This window comes from Haliaeetus albicilla, chromosome 3 (genome assembly GCF_947461875.1).
Source record: "Haliaeetus albicilla chromosome 3, bHalAlb1.1, whole genome shotgun sequence".
Classification (NCBI taxonomy): domain Eukaryota; kingdom Metazoa; phylum Chordata; class Aves; order Accipitriformes; family Accipitridae; genus Haliaeetus; species Haliaeetus albicilla.
The window spans coordinates 35,895,199-35,914,800 of NC_091485.1; the positions used below are offsets into that span (position 1 = coordinate 35,895,199).

Sequence of the window (19,602 nt, forward strand, 5' to 3'; positions counted from 1 at the left end):
GTTGTTTCTGGAGTAGTTCCTTCAAATGTTAAAGTTTAGAGAATTAGTCTGTATTTCCATGTCTAACACTGTATCAAGGAGTGCAAACTTGAGGCAGAAAAGGTCATTTTAAGTTAAAAAGGTTGTGTTCAGGACTCCTGTGTTGACACTTTCCTTTTCTCCTGTTCCTGCCCAAGATCTTGTGGGAGAGGTCGGAAAGCCTACCCATCTGCCGCTACAGGACCTGCCAACGGTTCCTATCTGCCCTGTAAAACTTGGTTTTGTGCTGACAAAAGGCAAGGAACATTACATTTATCACTTTCAGGGGAAGTCTTCCAATGAGTGGAGTTGCAGGTCCCAACTTCCCAAAGTGAGATGTGCAGAAGCCTTAGACGTTGTAGTCAGCCCACGGTGACTAATATAATTGCATCTTCTTGAATAACTACTGTAGATGTGAAGCAGACTTTGAAGCAAGTCATTTGACACCCACACAGGATGAAATTATAACATACCAAATAAATTGCTATGTAGTGTAAGTGCTAAAGTGTTGTCAATACAAAGAAACTTTGTTCCCAACAATTCTTTGTATGTTGAAAATCGCTTGAAATTTGCTGGATTAAAAAGTTAACTTGCGTAGTTAGGTTATTTGCATGTAAAATGAGCAAAGATTATCAAGATCATTAAAAACATAAAACACAGGAGAGAAAAATGTCAAATGCATTTTAAGTATACCTATCAAATTCTGTTCACATCCCACATATTTTATTGTAACTTTTACAGTTAGTGACCAAATGGTGACTTTTGGTGTACTACTTTTCCTTTGAAGTGTAATAAAATAATCATTGCCTATTTTGTGGCAAGAAAATTGAAACATATTCTGCTTGAATTGCATCATATGAAACCCCTCAGCAGGGTCTGAGGAGGCATGCTTCTGAAAATTTATCCCCCTTTTTATTAGCACACAAACATGAAAACTGGAAACTTAAATGCATCGTCTGTACAGTGTGAAAATGTCACCACAGAAGTGATAGCACTGCAGTAAAGATTAAGGTAGAAATCTCTTTAGATGTTGGACTTCAAAGTTTGTTCCTTTTGTCTTCAGTGCTTTTGATACTTAATTTTGTATGTTACACAAGCACCTCCTTAGATGCCTCACATATTTGAGCTTACAATTCAGAATGTTCAAATTCAATGTTTGGAGTTTAATACTTGTTTGGGTGTCTATCTTTGTAGATAACTTGCACAGAATTTTCTGCAGGAACATCAGCATATCTGATACAGCGAATGTTACGAACATTTACAAGGGAGAATGCCATACTGACATTTTATTAGTCTGGTGGAATCATCAGAATGTGCATCATTAGGGATATGTCAGTGCCTCCAGTGAAAAATACGTAATTTGATATACAAAAATGGTGCATGTATTTTTGGAGATCTTTTTGTAACCCAAATTATTTTCTTAGCTGTGAGATTAACCAGTGCACATGTTAGTGGTCCGTCTCTATTATTTAAAAAAGAATTGCTAGGTAGTTTCAGAATGAGTGACAGGGTATGATGATCTCTCAATTGCCGTTTGGCTTCAGGGTAGAGGAGAGACCTTGCTTTATGGACCAATGACGTGCAACTGGCAAGTTGCAGCCTCCCATGTGTCCTTTCTCTTCCTTTCTGACTGCTGCTGTGAAATAACTGTCTACTTTATGAATTCTGTTCCTATTTTGAAAGCTTTTTAAAAATATTGTATGCTCTTTCCTTCTTCCCTGACCTCAGTGCTGTTCAATGAGGACAAGAGTTATCAAAGGAAGACTATGCAGGTGGCAACCTATGGAAAAGCCCTATCAGCTGTCTGTGGCTTTTCATCCTCCATCTAGTGATACAATGTGACTGCTTGATGTCCTACTTGGTATTTTTTATTTATAAGGTATAAGAAAAGTGTCAAAAGTTTATGAGTTGTCAGAACAATGTGGGAATATAGTCTCTTTAAGTTTCTCTCCTGGTTTGACATTTGACAAGAAAGTGGCCCAAATCAAGGTCAAACTGATGGAGGTATTCTGCAACTGTTGCTACTTTCGTGCCTTATCATAGAGACCTGATACAAGGTTGCTAAGTGTTTATAAAAGAAGTAGTGAGTGGCCAAGTCCTCAGAAAGGAAGTGTAAAACCTTCCGATTCAAACTGTTGATTTATACTGCTCTTAGCGTTAGTAGTTGGTTTGGCTGCTTGCCCCTTGCCTGTGTTTGCCAGCTTCCCACTACTTGTAGCGGAGCAGATGCTTGGAGTCGCTTCCTCTGGGCTATGGAAGTGTTGTAGCACTGCACTGAAGTTCTGGGTAGTAATAATTTGTATTTTCATTAAAATCTTTTAACCAATAACCAGATTTTGATAACTAGCTTTAAACAAAGAAAAATAAACGATCATGGGATCTTTTGTTTACTTCTGTACAGAATTGCCTCAAATGGCCTGTTTCTAAGCTAGAGTTGCATCAGTATATGAAGCTGTTCTTTGCTTCTCAAAATTGTGATGTGCAGCATGAGAACGTTATAATTAAATGCCTCTGATGAAGGTAGACTTTGCAGAGCTGGCATGTTGTGCTTGATCCCTGCTTTTGTAAACATATAGTGGGTTGTCCTAAGCATTGAGCCCATGGCCTAGCAGTGGGCTCCACTACTTGTGGCCCAGGGAGGAAGGCTTTTGGTAAGATGCCCTGTCTCCATGTGTCGCTTGGCGTGACGTAAGGATTCCTTCTGCAGCCTCATTAAAGTTGGATCATTGATATCCTGTACCCAGCACTCTTTTTCCTGCAAGCGTGATTATCATTTTACTGTTCATATCAATGAAGGTAGTGAAATATTGAAACAGGTCACAAAGGGAGGCATTAAACTGCTTGTGTTTTTTTGTAGTCCAATATTAGGTATATGTATTAAACAACAGTCATACTTTAGTGTAGTTTCTAGCAAAAGTTTATAGTGTGTGTACTCGGGGGTGTGTTGACCTGACCCTCCTTGAGTCCCCAGCTTGGTCAGTACTGCGTGGTCCTAGGGTACTCCCCAGTTATATACCGTCCCAGGGAGCTCCCCGCCTTAGGTCTGATGCAGACAAAACCTGGGTGTGAGAGCCAAAAGAGTTGAGGTGGGCCCCCCAGCTTGGCTGGTGACAGCGAGTAGGACTGACCACTGCAGCAGGCAGCACATCTGTGCCTGGCTGAGGTCTGTACGCTACTATATATTGCCCTTGTACCTGGGGTTTTTTTCAGTGTTGGTATGTTTTATAAATACTTTGGCACTCATTCTCTTGTGCTTTGGAAAGTCAGTTTTAGAAATTATCTCTGACGTAGGTCCTCTTTGTATGTTTGACCCTGTGGCCTGACCCCAAGTCGAAGCTTTGCATATCTTCTTATTCCCCGCAAAGTGTACTGTGGGGTTTTTTGAAGCCCAGCTGTAGAATTAGTATTTTCTGTTACGGATGATATATCTGTTTCATGTCTCTTGTTACTAACATTTCATTTGTTGTCTGATTTGCAGTCTAAAACTGAGTTCAACTGTCTGTATCCTTTTCTCCTCCAGCTGTAAAACATCCGAAGAGAAACGAATACAGTTGAATAACCAGGAACCAAGTTAGTCTTCCTGGTTATACTGAGCTGTGAAGAGAGAATTGACAGTATGGGTGTGATGCAGGGTAAGCAAGTGGCTGTCCTCAAGTGAATATAGATTAAACTCAATTCTTGCTACTTTGGGGTTTTAATGATTTGCTGATGAAGATTCTTTACCTGGAAGCTTGCACATAGAAGTGTGGGCTGGAGAGTCTTTCAGGCCGGAGGAAAATTTGCTTTTGCAGGCTGTAATGTCCATCTGTATTTCAGTCATGCCTAGTGAAACAATAAATTGATGACTTGTTTCCCTCAGCTGATTCCTCCTGCCAGTTGTTTCTTATTTCTTCTGAACTGCATAACTTTTTTTTCTCTGTGTTTGCAAATGTCTCATTAGTAATAATTTGTACTTACTCTAGTTCTCAAGCTTATATTGTAAATTCAGTTCTTGTTGTGTTGGCCAGTGAGCAAACGAAGGTGACCTGAAACTCCTCCAAAATGTGTGCCTGACTCGGTGTTCAGTAACCATCTGGTACTTTCATACTTCCTGGTCTTCCCATAGATCTGATGAAAGTGCCGTACTGCCTCTAATCTTTCAGGTACTTTGGAGAACCACTCTTGCTTACTTCAGCACCTAACTGTGTCCTGAAAACCCGAGAGCTTTCTTCATCTGATCATTTAATGGGATTGGGTGTCACTTTTATTGTTTTGAATGTGGGTCATTGTCCCTTGGTCATACCCAAGGGGGAACTAATACATCTCTCATGTGGTATGGTAGTTCAGTACCAGGATAGAAGGCTTAGGACTGCCATGTCTCTTGCACAGCTTGCCTTATGCAGATATGGTAAGATGAGGGGAAGATCAGAGGCTACAGCAAATTTGTTTTGTAATTTGCCTAAAAATCCTACTTCTCCAACTGTGGCTGGATTTGCAACAAAAACAATCGTGAGTCCAAATCTGTTGAAGGCATTAAGTAACATTTGTCTAACTTTGATGTTGCAAAGACTTTTGAAAGTGTCTATGTGTTCCAGAGTATCTTTCTTAAAATGATACTGGTGTCGCTATTAAAAGCCCGAGAGAGGTGTTACCCTTGTCAGGTCTAAGTATCTGTCTCATGCATAGTTCATGCTTTTAGTTCCATGCTTTTGTTATGCTTAGTAGAGTTCCAGCTCTACCCATTAAGTGCTGCTAATTTTTGTAAAGTTTGTTGTGAGAATGCAGACAGGGTAGTGTAACATACATGATTGCCTCTTCAGCTGCATATAAGTACTCATGTATATTTTCATGAATGTATTGTCTTAATATTTCTGCCAAATAGCAGGCAAAGATGTTGATAGCATGTGGTTGCTTCTAATGCCTGTCCTAAAGTCAAACCAATTACTTAGCTTGTAACTCATGAACTACAAAGTGGTTATGCTTTCCTGGGGACTGTGAAAAATGAATAAAGCTAAATTGCAAACTCAAAAAAAGGACAGTTCGGAATTTGGTTTACTTCAGGTGTTACACCCAGGACATCATTAAGAAACCTTTATATTTTGCACATAACTTTAAGATAGTGTATGCTGACACTGGATCATTGTATGTTCCCTGGATCATTAGTAAAGACTCAGAGTACACTGTTTTTTATAAATGGAACTCTCCAGGGCTGTATGCAAGTCTTCAACCATTTTCAAGACCTCCAAGTCATGAATCTCATTGGCATACATATATTGGTATCCCTGAATGACAGATTCTTAATTACTTTAATGATGCCCTTTTTAGGAGCTTAATTGACTTCTTTTAACTGCTGGAGAAGTCACCAGAAACTCTTACAAAGGGTCTCTTGCCTTAATTTCAACTTCTGTAACCTATTTTATGGTTCTCTGTAATGTTAATAATAAGAAGGCAGCATGTTATTTTTCTGTTCCCTTTCACAGGGAAAGCTTAAGAAACATGATTATTCTGACTGAATTTCCTAGTCATATTTACTTAAAATAAATCATGGTACCAGGCCCCTTTTTAAGCCTATCTTCTCTTGTCAATTGAATCATTATACTTGCTTTTCATCATATACCTTGTTTTCCTTACTGCTTCACAGCCTTTCTTTCGAACTCTTAGCTCAGCTGTTGTCACCGAAACCAGGAATGTTCATAAGTATGCAGGCTTTCTTCTTTCAAGTCCCTGGGCAAGAGGTGTACATTAACAGAGACTGAAGACGGTAGGAGATTGTACATTAGCATATAAACTCAGTTCATAAATTCCCAGCTGCAGTTTTTAGTTGGTACTTCTTGAATTGTGTTTGTGTTTTCAGGTGGAGAGTGCTTTCAATCATCTGCTTTTCAGTGGAGTTTCTTGAAGGAATGGTTCCCCACGACAGTTGTGTCTATCCTCTTTGATAACTACCTATCTTAGCTGTTTGTCTTAGCAGACCTAAATCTGACTGCTTTTTTGTTGTCATTAATTTGCTTGGCATCTGAGTGTTGTTCCTCAGGTACACAAAGCATGTGGCAGGATGGAAACCCATCAGGTCCATCCATGCTGTTGCTTTGTTCAAGTACTGTGATTTCCCTGCCTTCCGTTGCACTCCAAGACAATTTCTTCCTCAAGAGACACACCATCTCTTTTTACTCATCTTTGGAGTCCTGTTTTACAGGGCTGCCCACTGGTGCTTAAGAACCCTAATTATTTCCATCATAATGTCTATACTTATTTTCATTCATTTTTTTAACTCTAGAAAAATAAAACCCATCCTGCAGAACCAGGTAGCATGCTGGCCAGAAAACCTGTTTTTCTGTGTTCCCTTTTTTTTTCCTTCCTTTTTTCCCCCTTATTATACTTCCATGACTGTTTGTGATTCATTCCAAGAAAGTGCTAGACGTCCATTAAAAAGCTCCTAGAATAAATGCATATTTTATCATTTACCTTTATAAATTTATAAAAAACCCAGTGAGAAATGTTGGAAGGACAGAAGCTCTGGTTTTGTAAGTAATCATATGATTGCATTAAGGACTCCGTTTTGTTTTCCTGATAAATGGTGCAACAGTGCATGTGGATCATAAAATGATAACTTGTCTGTACCTGATGTGAGTATTTCCATGGACACAGAGTGCTTAATCCATAACTGATACAAACCTTAAATGAAGCCCTCAGTCTTGGAGACTAGAGAAGAGAGTATCTGAGAATGTGGACAGAAAACTAATGAGGGTAAAATGAAACTCTGCTTTGTGTCTCTTAAGTATGTTTTTCAAACATGCATACATACACACCAGCAAACTGGACTTGGTAATCTGCTTCTAATTGAAGCTTTCTGTCAGTATAATTAACATTTAGGAGATTAATGTACCTTCTGCTTCTGTAAATGTACTGTAACTTTCCCTGACAGTATATAGTGGCAGGATAGCTTTGCTGATCAGAGTCTTCTAGTGAGATGCTCACAGCTGCAACGATAGTGGTAGTGAAGCTGTGAGACTTTTAAAGACGTTGTTACCTTCCAGTTGTCCAGTTGATGTAACTCTTGCTTGGGAAAATTAGCAGTATTTTCATCAAACTTTGTGGTGAGTAAGGCTCTTAGTTTCTTATAGGCGTCTTACCTTGTGATGAAATTTATTATTTTTGGTCTAAGTTGGGGTGAATTTTTTTTAACAGCTGTGTATAATAAAGTCAGCAAACATGGAAGTTAAGATTTCCAGCTCAGAAGTAAACCCTCCAATATTGACAATACTGATGCATTTATTTGCCAGCAAAGGTAATACAGAGTAATGCTTATTGTAACACTTTCCAAAGTATGAACATGTTAGCATTAATTGTGTGAAGCCTGACTTCTGATTTTTCTGGATTTCTTTAATTTGATTCCTCCATCTTTTCAGTGGTTTAACGTTGAATAAGTAAGCAGATTACAGCTTAGTTTTACTGTTGTTTTTAATGAAAACATGTCTGTCTACAGGAGTAGAAACTGCTGGAATTAGTGGATATGGCCCCTTTCTAACAAAACTCCACTAATTAATGCTTATGAAAATCATGTTGGCTAAATTGACTACACCACCTAATTTATGTTTGATGTGAGTTTTTTGCCTGAAAGCTATAGAGAAGTGAGAGTAGTGACTCAGCACCTGTGAAAATTTAGGGTCTGCATTAAACACACTGCAATTTTTTGGCACAATATCCATTGGTAAATATTTCCTTGTTTCTAGTTATGTGTACAGCTGAGGTCTCCTATACCGCTTCTGCTTTGTTAAATATCTTTATTCTCTCTCAGGATCTGTGCTCTGTTTGGCTGCAGAAAGCATTCATCTCTCTTTTGGCACATAAAGTATATCTTATTTGAGTAGCTAGATTCTTCCAGCTGTGTAGTTTCAGTTTCCTGACTTCAGTTTCTCCCCAGTGACAGCGATTAAGGTAACGCCTTATCAAAGCATCAAGTTATCAAACGCTTGATCGTCTGCTGCTGAGTTTCCATATCGGCTTATTTCTTTGTCAAGAAATCCCACATTTTAAAAGACTTTAGTTTGGATTATGGAAACCTCAGGGTAGACTCGAGTGAGGTTTGAAGGTTTAGATCAGTGCCTTTGGGATTGTTAGAATAAGAAGCCCATTCATTCATTCATTCATTCACGGATCCTTCCGAATTAGGTTTGGCTTCTCTTCCTTGAGATGTGTATTTTTGTAAGTATTAAAACTTTGATTTCATACTTAGCAAGAGAATGAAAGAGAGGAAGAACATAGCATGTGAGGATGAAAACTCCTTTTAGAAAGAAAGCCCAAAGACTTGTTGATACTGGACAGTGAAGCAGGAAACGATGTGTGTCATACAAAGGCTCCAGCTTGTTGGATAAAGGCTGAAACTCAGGATGTAGTCTATAAATACAAAACAGTTTCATAAAAAAAAAACAACTTTAAAATGCAGTTCTGAGTGCCTCAGAGAAGCTCACTGATAACTGTGCAGCTACTTTAATATATATATATTTATTTGTGCACATGCATATACAGGCATACATTCATACCATACTTTCTTCTTTAAACATGAATATATTCAACTTTGTGACATGTATTTCCTGTAGGAGACTGGTTGCATTACCGGCACCAGATGCAAATTTGGGATCTACGTCCCATATTCTTTGCAGACTCTAACCCAGCAACTTAGGGGAAAAGCAGAAACTAAGGGACTCCAATTTCAACAGGGCAGAAGGGGAGGAATTCGTGAAGCCGAGTTATTTTCATGCACAAAAAGACAGAAACTTTTTTTCCGCAGTATTTTGTCACAAGGTTTTCCTTTTAAGCAGTACATCTAGCAGCCTTCTAGGGGTTTTGGGGGTGTCTTCTGTCCTGAGCAGTTGATAGTTGTAAAAATTGTCACTCAACGTGGAGATAAAAGTGCTTGTACCTGAACTTGCTCAAGCTGTTGGCCAAGAAACATGGCTGGAACAGATTTATTAGCTGCAATTAATGGTCATGTTCCCTTTTTTCCCTCTGATTTGTCGAATGTGAACTTAGAGGGATTTTAAACTATGAGTTGCTGCCATCCTTTTGCTTGCAAAGTTGCTTTGGTTTTGCAACTGGAATGAGTGTCAGTTCAGAATTACTGCTTAAAATACAGTGATTTGGAATATCAGAATAACCTGTAATAAGGAATGTGTGGTTTTGGTTGGTAATCTGTTGAGCTTTGTTGTACTAAACAAGGCAAGGTTGGAAAATATCTCTTTTTTTTCCTCCCATGTTTTTAAAATGCTGTTTATTTTTTTTTCTTCTTTCACCAAATATCAGAATAACAATACTGCAGCAGTCCCATAATAATTGAGTAGCTGTAATGCTACGTCACTCTGAATATGCTTATGCCTTCATCTTCCTTTTGTTATTTTTTCTAATTTATAAGCACTTACATGAAGGTGCCCATCTGTCTCTGAAATCCCTCCATTGTTGCTTGTTTCTTTTGTACTGCTGTTTCAAAGGCAGCCAGTCTCCCAGACGAAGCTCCATCTACCCACCCAACAGAAATGAACTCTCGTTTTAGGTGTACTAATGTCAAGACCCAAACTCAGGCAGGTTCCCCAAAGATTGGGAGTGGGGAAACCCGAAGTAATTGATATCTGATGAATACTGCTGCCCTTTTGGTGTGTTAACTGTATGAGACAACAGTTTTCTTGAATTTGTGCTTAAACAGTTTCTGCAAATGTTTTCTGATGTTTTTGTTAAAGGAACCTTGTGTTTCATCACATGGTCTGTAACCTGATTGCAGGTTTCTAGAGTGAGTAACTGATTAGAAAATTAAAATAATTTGAAAGGGCTCAGAAATGTTTGCTTAAAAGAAGCTGCTGTGCCATCTGCTTGTGCCAGTAAGGGTGCTTGAGCACATACTAGCAAATAAAACCAAACCCCAGAAATCTCAGGTACCCAAGTACTTTTCTTTTTAGAGTATTATGATTAGAGCTGATCTTACCTGAGGTGGCTTGTTGAGAAAAAGAACATAAACCTAAACAGGGATTTAGGTCACATCTTGTAACCTACTAAATTCTGTATTGCTGTTCTGCATGTAAGAAGCAGCAGTGAATTGCATTCATTTCAGGAAGGCAGTCTCGTTGTTATCCTTCCCTTCTGATGGTGGAGTTTAAGGATTTTTATTTTGAATTTTTCTGAGCAAAAGACAGTGTTCTGGAGTGCATATTTAACAAGGGCTGCTTTATCAGCTGGGTGGAGGCGATGCGCAGGGAGGTAAGGTGGTTTGCAGGCAGGGTTTCTTGCCTGCAGTGGCACAGCACTCTGTGGCTCTCCGAGAAGATGATGTCTCACCACTTGTGCTCTTTGCTCTGAAGCATTCCCAAAGCGTGTCTCTGAGCAGTTTCAGTACGGGGAAAGTAATGACATGAGAGAAACTCACCTGTAGGTCACCTGTTAAATTTCAGAGTTTGGAGATGATGCTGTTAGGACTAGCAATATAAATGCTAGAGAACATCTAGAGCTGACTGAGTGCTTGTCTGGTATCACTGACCACCTCTTTGCAGCCTTTCAGTCTCCAGAAGAAGGCATACGTTTCTGTTTTCTGAAATTTATGTTGTTTAAGCCAAAAGATTCAACCTAAAAGGATGCTTGTTGCCTGTCCTAAAACTGTGGCTTTGACATGTGATGATGAAGCTAAATGCCTTCCCTGTTGCTGTGTCTCCAGGCACTGCTGCAAGGAGCCTCTGGGAGTTCCAGGGCCTGCCTCCGTCCGGAGACCTCTGCTAAAGGTGAAGACCTCCTGCCAGGCCAGGCAGCCTTAGCAGGAGCTCAGAAATCTTACATCAAGGTAAAGAGATTAATTTTTCAAGTGAATTGACATGGCTGATACAATTTTCAAAGTAACTATTTCTTTTCTAACTAAATAAACACACAAATGCATCTCTGAGCTTTCTTCTTTTGTGTGTATTGCTGCTTGCTACCTGGTACAAATGTTGTCATAGCAAATGCTGGGGGAGGGGGGAAAAAGCAACATAGTACATGGTAGGTTTGAGCCAGAAGTAATTCCTTATAATATTAGTAGAAAGATACATCTGCAGTTCTTTGTTGACAAGGGAACAGGCTGTTTCAGAGCTCTACAGCATGCTCTGTTTTTAGAAATGTATCCCACTTTAATTGCCGCATTCAGAGCTCACTTTGAGTGGCCACAAAAATATGGAAACACTCTCGGATGTCTTCAGCAATGGGAGGAGAATGAGGTTTGCATATGATGAATTTCTGTTTACCAGCACTGTAATTATTTCTTAGTATGGTCATCCAGAACTCATTCTTGCTTGTAAAGGACAAATGCTGATGGATGAAAAAGAAATGTGACCGCAAGAGCTTTGTTGAATATTTCAGCGCTACAGATCCAGGCACTTTGGGAGATTTGACTATACTATGGTTTTGTTAGATAGCCAGGATTTTTGAATGTAGTGATGATATATGCACCATGTTTCCTTCATACTGACAAGATTAATTGAACTTTGGGTAGAGAATTGGCTGAAAAAAGTGAGTAGTAGTGGAAACGTTTTCTACAGATTTCTTCAAGATTACATGTAGGTCCTTCTAAAGGTCTGTCAACTTTCACATTTTTTTAAAATAGCTGCTGCAAGGTGGTAACTTCATTGTTGGAAGGTTCCTTAAATAAATATTCCTTGATTCATCTGAGAAGAATTGCAGATTTTTCATGTTAATCCTTTATTGATCTTTCTAATTTAGACTGGAATTAGAGCTCTGAACTACACCAAAGTTCATTGTCCTACCATCCATAGAGTAAAATCAAAATCAGTGTGAGTTTTCCCATTAGCACAGTCAGCATTTCACCCCATAACCTTCCTTCATGATCTGCTGTACACACCTGGGAGTAAGACCACCAAGCACTGTTAGGGCCACTCATCTGTTTCTTACACCATTCCCGTTCTCTCTGCTTCTCACTCTGAATTCAGTTTCAACTGTGTTTCTCCAGTCCACTAGCAAGGTCATCTTGAACAACTGAGGATACTCTATTGAAACCTTGGCAGAACAAAAAAGGTGATGATGATGATGATTATATAGGACTTCAAACTGGAGGAAAAAAAACAGTCCAGAAATATTTCTCTCTCCTTAATGTTTCCTTTTGTTACATTTGCCTTGAGAGTACATGAAATGATACAAGTTGAGATAACCATGCACTAAAAAAATAGAGTATTTCTTCTGAATGTTATTTTAAAAGTGCAGTTGTACCCATTGAGAGAGTAAAGACTTCATAGAAAGTATCTGCATAATCCCATGGGGTGCATGGATGTACCTAAGTGGGGTGGTGGTGGTTACAATTCATGTGCAACAGTATAGGGTACTGTCAGTTTTTGGTGATGCACAGTGTCTAGGACTGAAATGCAGCCGTGAACACTGTCATTACTTCCAGCAAGGCAGTTTGTTCTGTGCCTTTCTGTCTCTTGTTTCTCTTTGTTGGAGGGGTGTGTTGCTAACCAGAAACACATGATAAGAGACAGCCAAATGTTCTGGTGAAAATCAAGGGCACTTCATAGCTGTGAAGATTTTATATTTGCCCTAGATTTTTTTTTTCATTGATGCAGCTGTAACTGTTGTTGTAAATTATATGAATAATTGATCAAGGACTTCTTGTTACCTCAAGTAATGTTATGCTTATTGCTTCTCAGAACTGTGCTGCTCTTTGTTGTACTACAGCATTGCTCATACGCTGCTCTGTGTGTGTGGTTTTTATTCCCTTAAAGTTTTCTTCTGTTTCCACCCGCTTTGCTCTCCCCCTCTCCTCCCTTCCCTGCGAAAGCATGTTGTTTCTGCTTCAGTGTATTCCATGATTTAGCTGAAAAGCAGGGTCTTTTTTTAAGCAACAGCAACACATTTAAAAAAACCTCCATGGCCCTGGGAACTGTGCGGTGTACACATCTGGTTTCACATAAGTATGAATTGCTGGCTTTACAAATGCGAAACATGTAGTCCTTGCCGCAGAGTTAGCTAAAGTGTTCCGTAACTTGAGACTATATTCGAAATAAAAACAAAATTGTATAGCTTCTTTACCGTACTAATGGAAAACATTTAATTTACTTCTTCAAGCCAACCAAAAGAATGACGCAATGCTGCTCAAGCAGATTTACAGTGCCTTTTCTTCCGTAGAAATCAATACAGCTTGAAGGTGCTGCTATGGGAGCTGGCTAGTTGACTGCGATCCAGCTGTGTTCAAATGTAAACTTCTGTACCGCAAACTAAAACTGATGATTTTTATTTATTCAGGCATCGCTGTATCTCTGAGATATTATGGTGTTGGATTTTATTCATGGCTTTTCTCTGCTTTATTGCCATTAATACTAGATTGGAATTTCAAAATAGCAAGTTCAGTCTGCTTATGATTTTTTTCTCAAATCATTCAGTTATTTTCTGCATTTCCTGAATTAAAGTGCTTAGCTCTGTGGTAGTGATATCAGCAAAAGAAGCTCTATGTACATGCCATGTGTTCCTTTCAGTGGAGTCTCTTTCTCCTCAAAAACAAACAAAAAAAAGGGCAAAACCAAAAAACAGGCCTTCATTCAACAGGAGTGTTAAGGGCTAGCATAATAATTTTCCGCTCTGTACAGAAGAAGCTCTGAACATTAAATGTTCTTCGGTTTCCTCCTGCTAGAGGAGGTAAAATGCAACAGTGTTGTTTTGCCTCAGTCCAAAAAAGTTCTTAAAATAGAACTATATTTTTTCTGAAGAAGTGAAACCAGCAGTGCAGATTTTCATAATACACCAACTTTTATGCCTTTGTTTCCTTTCCTGTTTCCCTCTGCTCCCACTAATAGCTTTGAATTTATTTAAACTCTCTACTGTAAGAGGCTGCTGGTGTTTCTCTCCTTCTCATTTTCTTCCTTAATGGGATTTCAGTCTTGCTTAAGCGCTTTACTTCTGGCAGAAATTCTTTTGTAAAATAGCCCTTAGGATGGGGTCCCTGACATGGCTTTTCTCCTCAAGTTCTGTATTTCCTTGGGAAGTCCTTCACCGGTGGTCTGTGTGCTGGTCATACTAACTTCTACCGGAAGGAAAATCACGACTTGATGCTTGTAGGCTAGCTTGCCAGAAGTACATTTCATCTTTTTTTTAAAAAAGAGAATTTCTACTTCCATTTCTCAAGTAACTTTGATCCAGGTTTCTTTATTCTCTAACCATTTTTCTCTCCCGTATACTTAACCATCTCATGGTGAATAAATAGCTTGAGAAGATGATGTAAAGGAATTGAGGCCCTTTTTGCAGTCGGGATGCGGTTGGTTAGCAAAGAGGAAGATGGGGATTTGAGTTGTATGAGAGTCTGGGGTTGGAAGTATTTTGGACTACTTTTTTTTTTTTTTTCTTCTTGAGGGGATGGAGAAGGTGATAATGAATACTCTTAAGATGGAGAGCAGTGTTGCTGATAGTTGCATTACTGTCTTTGAAAAGGCTACCATGTGAGGCTTGATAGAGAAGTACGTGAATCCAAATTACAAATATTAATGGTTTTGCTTATCTGGAGGAAAACAGTGAAAACGTCAGAGTTACAGGCCTGAACTCCAGTACAGTTTCAAACATTCTTTAAAACAATTTTGTAAATTTTCAAACTACTGAATAGTTTTAATCATCGTATAAATACTGAATTTTTAAGATGTATTGAGTGTATATTCTGCTACAAAATCTTCTTTGATGGAAGTGTGGGAGAGCATACAGTGACAGTGTGATTATTATGTTTCCTGTAAACATAAGGACAGCTTATATTCAGTAGCTGCTAACTTAGGAGATTTCAGATATTAGATATTGCCAAGAAATTTGAACAGCTTAAATTTGTTTTCTGAAGTGCTTCCTGAAGACAGACAAACTGCCTCAGCATTAGCATTACTTAATCACAGTGACAAATCTGGATTTTAGTGTTTGTACAGTCATAAATTTCTCCCTGGCTGCTATTTTGCAAGTTTTGTCTTGCATTGCTGAATATCAAATTACCAGAGGTACTGCCCCCCAATACTCTTTCAAAGGAGGGATGTTATAAGGAACAACACAAATCTTTAGTAGAAGAAAGAGGCCTATTACTACACCTCCCCCCCCCCCCCCTTTTTTTTTTTGTAAGATTTTCCCAATATTCAACCAATTCTACTCAGACTGTCTATGTGGAACTGAAATGCAGTTGACTTCAACAAACAAGTTGATGCATTTTGGCTGTATGTTTAGCCCATAGGTTTTCAGTTTGACTACTCCAGAATTCTTGTTAGCATGAAAGGTCTGTCATTTAGTTTTCCTTTTACCTTTTCCCTACACTAGCACTGGTAGTCCAGGCTGGAGTATGCCATAGAGACTTTTAAAACTACACTTTGAATAAAGCTTACATTTACTACAGCATGTTTGCTTTGCATGGTTACAGTACTAGCACTGTATTCCCATGTAAACACTGTAATGAAGTTGTTAAGAAGAAAAGAAACACTTACAGCTTTTGCACTAAAGTTCATGGAGCATGAGATAGCTACGCTTAGGATGCTGGTACTTTGAAGGAATTAAAAAAAGCTTCTCATAAATAAATAAAAATAAAATTCTCAGACTAGCAAAACAATATGTAAGTAATGAGAAGAAAGGCACTAATTATTATGTAGAGAATAATTTGAATTGAAAAGCCACAGTGGAAGCCACTTTATGATCTGACCTTCCTACGTATGAATTGAAAAGCAGGAAAAAGTACAGGGCATGACCTAAAAATGGTAGTCTGGAAGCTTCTTTGAGTATGTTGTGTCTTATTTTTGTCTAGCCTGAAATTTAGTTTTTCCTCTTAAGTAAAACCTGAATAAACTGTTTTGGCTGTTTGTGTTGTCCTCATGGTTCCAGCTCTGCCAAACATAGCTATTGCTACTTTATTTTAAGAATTACTCTTACTTGGAGTTTGAGTCCTGATGGAAACAGAATGCTGTCAGGAAGATGCAGACCTGTTGTTAAGAAACTTAAATAAGATAAGGCTAATCCTATTGTATGCTTCCACTTTAGGAGTTAGCGTAGAAACTTCCTTTACTAGTTAAGCACTATAGCATTGGCTACATGCTTTACGGGATTTCTCCCCCAGTTTTCTTCTGAATTGTTGGCTTGGTTAGACATTAATATTCCAAATGTTTCATGCAGTCGTGGATCATGGCACTACACTGCCAATTTCCAGACTTCGCGGGGGGGGGGGAAGACTTTGTTTTCTACTGGTCAAAGAAGGCCAGCAAAAATAAGTGTACCTATAATCTCTTTGATTATGGCAAATTTAGGATTCTTTTATGCAGGATGTTTAATTTGAAATTTTTTTTGTATTAGTAGAGATACAGTAAGAATTACGATGCTGAATACCTGTGAGCTTTTGCTCCAGTGATTTAAAGTTTCAGAAGCAGAAACTGTGTGCACATAATAAGAATTTTTGAATTGTCATTTTGGATTGGTACTGAACCAAACTTCATTATCCTGCCTTCAGGAAGAGCTAATATTGGCTATTTAAAAAAAAAACACCCAAAAAAACAAATTTAAGAATTCTCCTACAGGTGTAGGAGGATAATGTACTCCCAATATTTGTTTTTACCTTGATCTTTTTCATTTAGAAATTAAACTGCAAACTGACTTCAGAATGAGGTTATCTTTTGACTTGTTTAAACCAGCCTTAGGTTTCTTAAAACTTGGAGCATAATAGAAGATTTGTAAGGAATTAGGGTATTAGAGCGTATGTTCTTGAAATAAGTTTGTTTTGAACAGACATGCTTTTCAGACTCTCCTAAAAATGAGCAACTTCTGTAAATAACTTAATCCTAAGCAATGGTTGCATGCATGTAAGTAAGTAGTGGTCAGTCTCTTTTCCTTTTCTTCTAAAGAATCTGAAACTTTTATAAGACCAGATAGTTATCAGTAGGTTTTGACTCACTGGGAAGAAGGTGTAGATTAAGAGCAGAAACTTTTGTTCTTAGATCAGCAGCTAACTTGCTGTGTGGCCTTGGGCCTGTCCTCTTGACTTCCTTGCACCGGCTTACCATTGTATCCACTGTTGTCACCACCACCATAAAGTTCTTTGCAAGCTTTGGAGTCAAAGTACAATTGAAACTGTTTATTATTCTGAGTGGACTCAACTTCATTTGCTATGCAGTTCCTCATATGGCAATGTAAAGTGCAGTTGAAATATGCAGTTTAGTCCATAAAGAACTTCAACAAAATAAAACCACCCTGTGCAACATGTATTACAGTAAAGTGGATTTGAAAAAAATACACAGTTTTATTTTAGGGATACCAGTGTGTACAAGGGGCGGGGGGGGGGGGGGATAAAGCTACTTTGTTAAAAATGGGAATGCTATGACCAGAAGAGTTAAAATAAGAGGGAAGGAAAAGATCTGTCCTAAAATGAATACGTGGCAGTCTTAGTTTGCCTGAGTCTTTAGCAGAAGATTTCCACTTGTGTTTTCTGCCAAGTAAATTAAATTTATGAAGAAAAGCTAGACTCCAAGTGTTGGACTGTTAGTATCTTTTAACAAGGTTAATGTGGTGAAGCAGAATATTGATTAGCGAGGTGACGTTCAGCAGTGGACCAGCTGAGAGATCTTTGTGTTCCTATGTAATGTGAAGATTGAGTGTCCCGTAAGCTTATTGTTTTGTGTTTTGTACTTACTTTTGCATGCGTGCCAGGACATGCTCCGGGAAGAGGCATAAACTTTTTTCCTTTTTTCTTTCACGAATACATTTATTTCCTGTCTAGAGCTGGAAAAGAGGAGCAACAAGAGGGGTTTTGTTAAATACAGCAAAATCTAATTACAGCTTGATTTAAAGCCACATTTACACAATGGCTGAGGGGTGAGTTCACTTCCACAAAAACAAACTTGTTGGCTTCCTACTGTGCATCGGGGAATGTGAAGATGCATGTCCTGGAGAGCAACTGCCTCCCTCTACTGGCACCAACTTTTCTTACACTGTGCTGCAGCTCTGCTGCATGATATAAAAATATGACTGTATTCCTATGCAAAAGAATACTGATGCATGAATTCATTGGTGTGTACTCATCTTACTGATTGTGCTGCAGGTAACACACACTATGTTATGTGTTACATGTGATAGGCTTGATGTGTGTTTTCTATGAGCTGTAGAAATCTTGTTCCTCGAACTGTTAGTTCCCTCCAACCCGTATTTTGAACAGTTGTGTCCCTGCTGATTCAAAGGAGTAATGTTGGTAAGTAAACTACATTTTCTTGACAATATAGCTTTTACTGAGTGTGCACCTCTGAAACGTACATGCTCTCATCTTGATTGTTTGCTGAAGTATCTCTGCTGAAGGTATTTGAGTAGTTGAAAATGTGGCTTAAAATTTTTGGTGGTTTTCTTTCTTCAACTGGTTTAAATGTCCTGCTGTTCTTTTAGCTCTGTTTCTCAGAGGAAAAGGTTGTACATCTCCAGCTTACTGAAAGTTCATAATATGTTTTTATCTTCCTGCGATAGTCTTTGCCCAAAACCCTCATTGCATATAGCTTCATAACAGCAGTTCATAGTCGAGACTGACATGCACATGGTCTTTATTCTTTTCTTGTTTCCAGCTGATGATTGCCTTTTTTAGCAGAGTTTTTGATTACTGAACTTGCACTTTATGCTGCTACTGTTCCTTCCATTTCTGCTACTCTAATTCATAAGGATTAGAGTAGCAGAGTCTAGAGATTAGATATACGTGCTGCTGTTATCTAGAAAAATCAGTGCTAAGGAAAGGTACTGGACTAGTCTAGCCCAGTACACTTGGCAAACGTATTTTTGATGTGTCCTTCATTATTCTTGTCTTCAAAATTGTTCTAAAATCTTACACCTGAGGTGAGAATAAGGGGCTTACTGTTCCTTAGGCATGCATTAATATACCCAACACAGAATTATACAACATGCCTATTCAGTGACCCTCAAGCAGGAGCAAAGCAGTTGTGCATGGTGAGGAAGGAGGTGTTGACAGGAGGCCAGCAGAGCAAAGGTGTTGCCCTGGAAGAGGGAAAGTGGTGGTAGAAGGTGGCTGATGGTGAGACTGAAGTTGCTGTGCTGCTCAGCAGCACTGCTGAGCCATGTTTGGAAGCTGCTTAATGAAGGGATTTGAGTTAGTGAGAGGCTGGGGCAAGAGGGTCAGTTGGTGCCTCAGGACACAGGGGAAGTCCTGGGGAAGGAGGAACAGGCATGATGGGGCAGGAGGGGAGGGAGCAGATCCCCATAAGGGTGAGTGGTGTCATGAGAAGGAAGAAGGGACACCAAAGCTTGCTCAGGAGATAGTATTGCAGGCACTGTAGGAGAGGCAAAGCTAGAGAGACAGAGCCAGGCTTGGACAGCACATGGAAGTAAAGCAGTTGAGGGAGATGAGGCTCTCTGAGCTGCATCTCTTCAGTGCGGTTAGTTTTGCAGAAAGGCTGGAAAAGAAGAGGGATACAGGTCTGTGGATGGCTTGGGAGAGAAGTGGTGAGACGACAGAGTTGGGCAGGGCATTTCTGACACGTAAAGAATGAGCTGAAATTAGCGGCCCTTCCTGACAGTGTGTGTGTGGGGGGGGGGGGGGCAGCATGTGAAGAAATGGAAAGTTGCAAAAAACAGAGAGGAGAAGGGACAAGA

The 19,602-nt window shown here is 39.1% G+C and overlaps 1 protein-coding gene across 3 annotated transcripts in view; it reads left to right on the plus strand.

Moving 5' to 3' along the window:
• Positions 1-19,602, plus strand: part of FAM110B (family with sequence similarity 110 member B) — a 116,181-nt gene that overhangs the window by 20,302 nt on the left and 76,277 nt on the right. For 2 of the 3 annotated variants that reach the window (XM_069779373.1, XM_069779376.1), the window contains exon 2: positions 10,697-10,819. The exons of the other annotated variant lie outside the window; for it this stretch is intronic. The gene's annotated coding sequence lies outside the window, so the exon portion shown is untranslated. The remainder of the gene's footprint in view (positions 1-10,696; positions 10,820-19,602) is intronic. 3 annotated transcript variants of the gene reach the window in all.